Source organism: Oxyura jamaicensis, chromosome 1, assembly GCF_011077185.1.
Source record: "Oxyura jamaicensis isolate SHBP4307 breed ruddy duck chromosome 1, BPBGC_Ojam_1.0, whole genome shotgun sequence".
Lineage (NCBI taxonomy): Eukaryota > Metazoa > Chordata > Aves > Anseriformes > Anatidae > Oxyura > Oxyura jamaicensis.
The window spans coordinates 108298956-108305235 of NC_048893.1; positions in this window are offsets into that span (position 1 = coordinate 108298956).

Genomic DNA, 6280 nt, shown 5'->3' on the forward strand with positions numbered 1-6280 from the left:
CATCATTTCAAGCCTCAGTTTGATTGGTACTTCAAACCAGGCCTGAACCTTCAGGCAAGGAAGCCACAAATTGTCTGCTGGATCCCAGAGAGGTAGGAAGCAGTCTGGCCTGCCCAAGTCTTTCCTTCAAGAAGGTTTTACAAGTGGGAGACGTTTCATGGGGCTCCATCTGGAGAGCTAGCACTCCTCTCCTGGTGGAGCTCACGGTGGGAGCAGAGGAGCCTCAGCTCTTGTTACAAGGCCTGCAAAAGAGCACATCAGATATGACCAGAGTCAAAGCTGCTGGCATGTTTAAGAATTACAATAATGAAAGGAAAAGAAATAACGTCTGGAAATAATTAGGAAAAAAAAAGCCTCCATCATGATGAAAGCAATCCCTAAAATAATGGTAGAAAACTAGTCTTTGTCTCAACTGAGTTGAACAAATACTTGAGCCCAGAATGCCAGCTAGCCAGCTACCCCCAACTAGCACGGGACTCATGTGGCAAAGGCTGCATGGAGAAACTAGCAAAACTGGCGATGGTAGAACAGATACTATTGTAAAAGAATTAGTGTGTTTCCAGGGAGAAGTCATTATTCCGGAATAAAATTATTTATATTCTTTTATTAAAAATAACACAGAGAGGTTATTCCAGGATAGCTATGTGAAAGCTAATGTGACAGTAGCTCTTCCAGTTATTTTATCCAAATGGGCAAGTCTTTACTTACAAGGACAGTCCTGTTGACTTCCAAAGAGTGTCTCACATATGGAAATGCTGAAGGTTTGAGGTCTCTACCTTGCTTGTTACAAAAACATTGCCAAAAAAATGTCTTCTGCTCCCATTTTCTTCCTCTTTTCTCCTTGGGGTGGCTATTTTTTCGTTTTATTAATTTTGGGGTCTAGAATTCTCAGCAAAGTCTATGTGATAATCCCTCTGGGCTTTATTTAACATTCGGGAAGTAGCACTGCTACTTGTGCAATAAAAAGGGTTTTGTTTTCTACCAGAGGGCATAAATTGGGTTTATTAGATTTAATTTATTGCATGAAAAAATGTTATGTTTAAATTATGCTAAAAATATTAGCCTTGTGTGTGTCACAAGGATTAGCAGTCATGGGACACAACAACATGGTTTTAAGAGACATAGAATAGAGACAGATGAAGCTAACTTGAGGCTTTCTTCTTGATAGAAGATGTGCTGTTTACTTCAACATAAACAGGCTATATGGGCTAGCCAAAAGCAAAACCCCATTCAAAGCTGTTTGAAGTGTGTTGGCTTTACTTTGAGATAGTCTTGCCAAGATTAGCCATATCCTCCTACCACTGGGGTTAGCTTTAGCAGATTTGTTTAAGGATGAAACACAAAGACTGGGTTCCTTGTTGATACCACTCACAGATATTAGCTTTTGTCTGAAAATAAATAAATAAATAAATAAATAAAATTCCTCTGTGGTATCTTCACATTGAAAACATCCAGTCTGGGAGCCTCTTGGTGTGAGCAGCCCCCCTCCACCTAAGGGAATAGGTCCCAGCCTTTCTCCACCATCTTCCTCCTCCTGCCCTGCCCCAGGCCACTTGTTTGCTGCTGCCCTCCCTTCAGCTGATCAGGCGGTCATCAGATTCAAACTCACCAATATGGCAGAAAGCAGCAAAGAAGAAGTAACGTTCTCTGTTGTGCTTTTGGTGTTTTGTTGTTTGTTTGTTTTTGTTTTTGTTTTTGCACAAACACAAGTTTGTGCCCTAGTTAAGTGACTCACTTGTCTGCTGGATTGGGTGCAAAGGAGATGAAGGAGTGCATGGTGAGTGCAGGCTGAGCAGGAAGCCAGGAAGGGGAGAGGAAACTTTTCATCTAGCTGAGCTTGGACAGTCCTACAGTCTTTTGATCCCATAGTCTCTCATACCTGCAGCTCCAGGTCCCAGCACCACCTGCTCTTGGAGGTTCCATCCTCCTCTCTGAGGATCTTCTCGCTATTCCTCCTCCACGTCTGGTCCTTGTGATGGGAATGGGATGCAAATGTCTATGGCAATGCTACAAAGAGCCAGGAACTTTTGTATCAAGAGGTGCATTCCCATCCTACTTTATAGCTAAATAGCTCAAGTAGGTAAAATAGGTATTTTTGTGGGGAGGACACATGATGCTAGAGGCCGTGTTAGATTGACCAAGCGTACCAAAGGTCAAACTGTCAATTAGACATTTGCTCCATGAAATTCATGATCACTGATATATAAGCAGCCTTTTTAAGAGAAAATTTGCCTGAAGTTATTAATGCCTGACAGGCCTCATAGCAAGTTGCTCTGCCTGTACAAGCTTGTTCCTCCCACCACCTCCATCCCAGATGAGGGGATGTGGCCATCACTCCTCATTAGCATTATGTGATGCTCTCTCTGCCAATTAATAGGAAAGAAGTTGTACATATGTCCATAGGATCTGCATTGAGATCTAATAGAGAAAAAGTGTCTGCATGTGCTCACGAGTGCATGAGGAAGTGGGCGTGTGTCTGTGGGCATGTTCTTCTGTGCGTGCAAGTGTGTCTGCACACAAGTGTTCACAGGCTTGTACGTGCAAAATGGAGAGAGGCAAACAGGCTCTATGCTTGAAGCAGCTGGAGTCCATGTGAACGAAAACGAACAACAGGAGCCTCTATTCAATCAGAATGGACAAATGGGGTCAGGGAAGTTCTCCCAGACTCTGCTGAGCACTTCAGTTCACACAGCAGCACTGAACGTGCTGCTCTTTCCTCGTCTACTTGATGGGGCTTCTAACTCTTTCCAGATGAATATTGTTTATTTAGCTTATTGATTAAACCAGCTGCTGCAGCTAACAGGAACTTCACATTTTCCAGAAAGACAGATATGAAACTTTACAAACTTTAAAACTGGCAACCCTTTCCCCTGCCCTGCTTTCAAGAGGATATAACCACTCTTTGTAAAGAGAGGCAGCTCGTGCCACACAAGGATGAGCACCCACAGGACCAGGAGTCCTGGTGAGGAAATGAAAGGAAGTTCTGCTTGAAGGAAATTTCTAGAGTCTGGGTGGCTATTTCACTGTTTAAAAAGAAAATAGCTAATTTCCTTCAGCATGAAAACAAAGGTGACATCAGGAAATACAGTCACTACAACAGCTTCATTTACAAAAATATTTTGACTGCTTTGCCACGCTGGTGAGTGACCTGGTGCACGTGACAAAATGCTTTGGACTTGAATGGAGGAGAACATGGAATGTCTTCTCAGCCACTGCAGCACCACCTGTATGGGTAACGTGGCTCTCAGTGACCATCTGAGGTTACCTGAAGACTGACTTTCCTGGGAATTTGTCGCTGGAGCACCTTGTGAGCATGCAAGAGCTAAGACCCCATTCCCTCAAGGTGTAAAGCTGCCTTGGAATGCAGGGAGCAAGGAGTTATTTGGACAAGCCAACAGAGCAGCCTGGTGATATAACTGGAAACAAGCTTCTCAGCTCACCTCCCCATTTGGTATTTTATGCACAAAGCCAGCTTTCCTCAGTTAGCCATGCCTGTGGCCTTTGTTTTTTCAGTGGGAGGTGACATGGTTTCTTTCTTTGAGGAAGTTGTTGACACATCTCTGCACCTAGATCAGTCATGACCAGTGCAAAGCTGCATTGGTCCAGTTTTTACTGAAGTCACAGGACACTCACTCCCTAGCTGGCACTCTGGAGCAGATGAGGCGGCAGCAAGCATCATGCAGCTTCCTCCTGGCTCAGTCTGCCTCACAGCTGCACACATCCAAACCACAATCTCACTGCCTGATCACCCACTGATCAAAGACTGTGTAGTGCCTCCATCACAGCAAACTGCAAAGTTTTCCTTGACTTTAACAGGAGAAATCAGAGACTCCAGATCATTCAGTCTGCCTTTCCCCTCTGTTTAGGACATGCTCATGCTGGTCTTACAGCATGTCAATGTCATGTACGATCAAGGTCTTTGTTTCCCAACCTTCAAATACATTCACCAGCCTATTCAAGACAGCTGAAAATCCCTGGAGAATAAAGGGGCAAAAGGATGAGTCTTATTATCAGGCTGCTGAACCTGAATAACTGCTCTGCAGCCATAGAGCAGCCTAAGTAATTCATGCACGAACATCTGAAAAGAGAAGTTGGGTAGAGTTTATACCAAACTGCTGAAGAACATAATTTCTTATTATGTCCCATCTCCAAGACAATGAGGAGTGCAACCAGCTGAGATAATCAGTTAGATGTTAGGACACCCATCAGAAAACCAAGCATACAGTCTTAAACTGCAGGATTTCCTACAGAATAATGATTCTGATCTCCACTCCCTTTGCCAGCATTGCAGTAACTCTAGCTGCTCCATGTCCTCTGTCACACACGTCCCAGATGAACACTGTCATGTGCTGCAGTTATGTGAGGTTATGTGAGTCCAGAACGTATAATGATTTAATTCTGCCCACATTTCCCTCAGTAGTACATTCTATACTGCCTTCCCACCACACTGCTGCATTTAACGAAGTCTATAGCCCTCAGTTACCTTGGATACTCTTATTGCTTTGTCAGTCTTGTCTGAAACGTCCACCAAAAAAGTTATTACAGGGAGAGACAACAGGCAGTCAGGCAAGGCCATCTCCATAAGACAAAAATCCCAGACATGTACTGGCACAGTGCATATGAAACACATTCAAATATCAGCTTGTAGGAGACTCAAAGCTGTGTGATGAGGCAGTGCCACCAGATTTCCTGTGCACTGCTCCCATGCCTGGTGTTTCTCCCCATGAAAGAACCACCCCTTGCTGGTTACACTTCAGAGACAGGCATTGGGACTTCTGCAGATAAACACAGAGCAGCCTGGAAGGAAATTGCCTTCCTGTTCCTTCCCGATAGGGAGCTAATCCCAGGGAGCATCTGACTGAAAGCTATACATCTCAAATGTGCTCCCTTCTGCTAAGAAAACATCCAAGGGAGGACATCTTTCCTACAGCTTGGAGAAATTCCAGCAGCTTGATAAAACAGGACCACTGTGATACATAAAAAAATCCCAGAGGAAAAGATAACTCAGAGTGATCTCCCTGCTGGCTGACACGTTGAACATGTCCTTGGGCTCCTATGCCTCATGGAACCCTAGGAGGCTAGATTCTTCTAGGTTGGAAAAGACCTTCAGGATTATCAGGAGATATCTTACCACACCAAGCTGAGAGATAGCAAACAACTATTTTGTTGTGAGATGCCAATTTATCTGTAATACATCTAATTGAAACCGTGATTTTCCTCAATTCCTTCTATTCCTCCAGGAAGGAAGGGAATTACAGCTGTGCTGGAAACCAATGTGGATAAAATGACTGAATTTGTGAACATTTTGAAAGGTCACTTTAGCAAAAAATTCAGTGTTTGATCCTTCTTCCACCACTGGCAATGTTTCCATTACTTTTGATGGAGGCATGAGGAGCACTTCAGAGCAGGCATCTCAAACAGAACTGACCTGAGTGACCAGAATGAGAAAATAGGAAGACTGAATGGAAAGCAGGACTTACCTATCTGGGTTACAGTGAGCAAAAGACGCAGGTCAACCTAAACGCAGTAAAGAAAAGTAAATGAAAGCACTGCACTATTCAGTGCTGTTGAAAAACAACAACAATAACATCATCAACAACAACAAAAACAGGTAAGTTTAGTAAGTTTTATTTAAGTTTCATATAGGACATTTTCTAGTTTTGGCTTGTAACTACACTCAGCTTATTGTCTCTTCTGCAGCATACTCATGATGAGGCACACATTCATGCACACAAGCACACCAGCAAACATAGACAAGTTTTCTTGTTTCCTCATTTAGTGCCTCCATCCACTGCAACTTTTTCAAGTCCCTTCCTAAGCATAAAAATCTGAAAGGTACAGAACTGTTTAAATGCAATCCTCTCGGCCATGCCACCCAGTAGGAACAGGACTGGGTTACCTCTTCCCTGTTTACCTGGAGGGTCCACCAAGCCTTGAAACAAATAAGCCAAACAAGTAATAGAGTAGTAGAAGAAATCAAGTTTGCATTCAGTTCTTGAACCTTCCTGCAAACCATAATACAAACCATATGTGGTCTTGGCTGAAAAGTCCATCATGAAAGCTTTTTTCTATTATCATTACTTTTCTTTTTCCTTTTTTTTTTTTTTTTTTTTTTTTTAAATCACAAAGGTGGCAGGAGCACCCAGTCTACCCTCAGTTCCTTCTGTGTCCTTTCCACCCACCCAAAAGACTTCTCAAGAGGAAGCAGAGGGCAGATAGATACTACTTCCATTTTGTCCTTTGTGACTGAAGTGTGACTTGCAACTTGTTCATTTAGAAA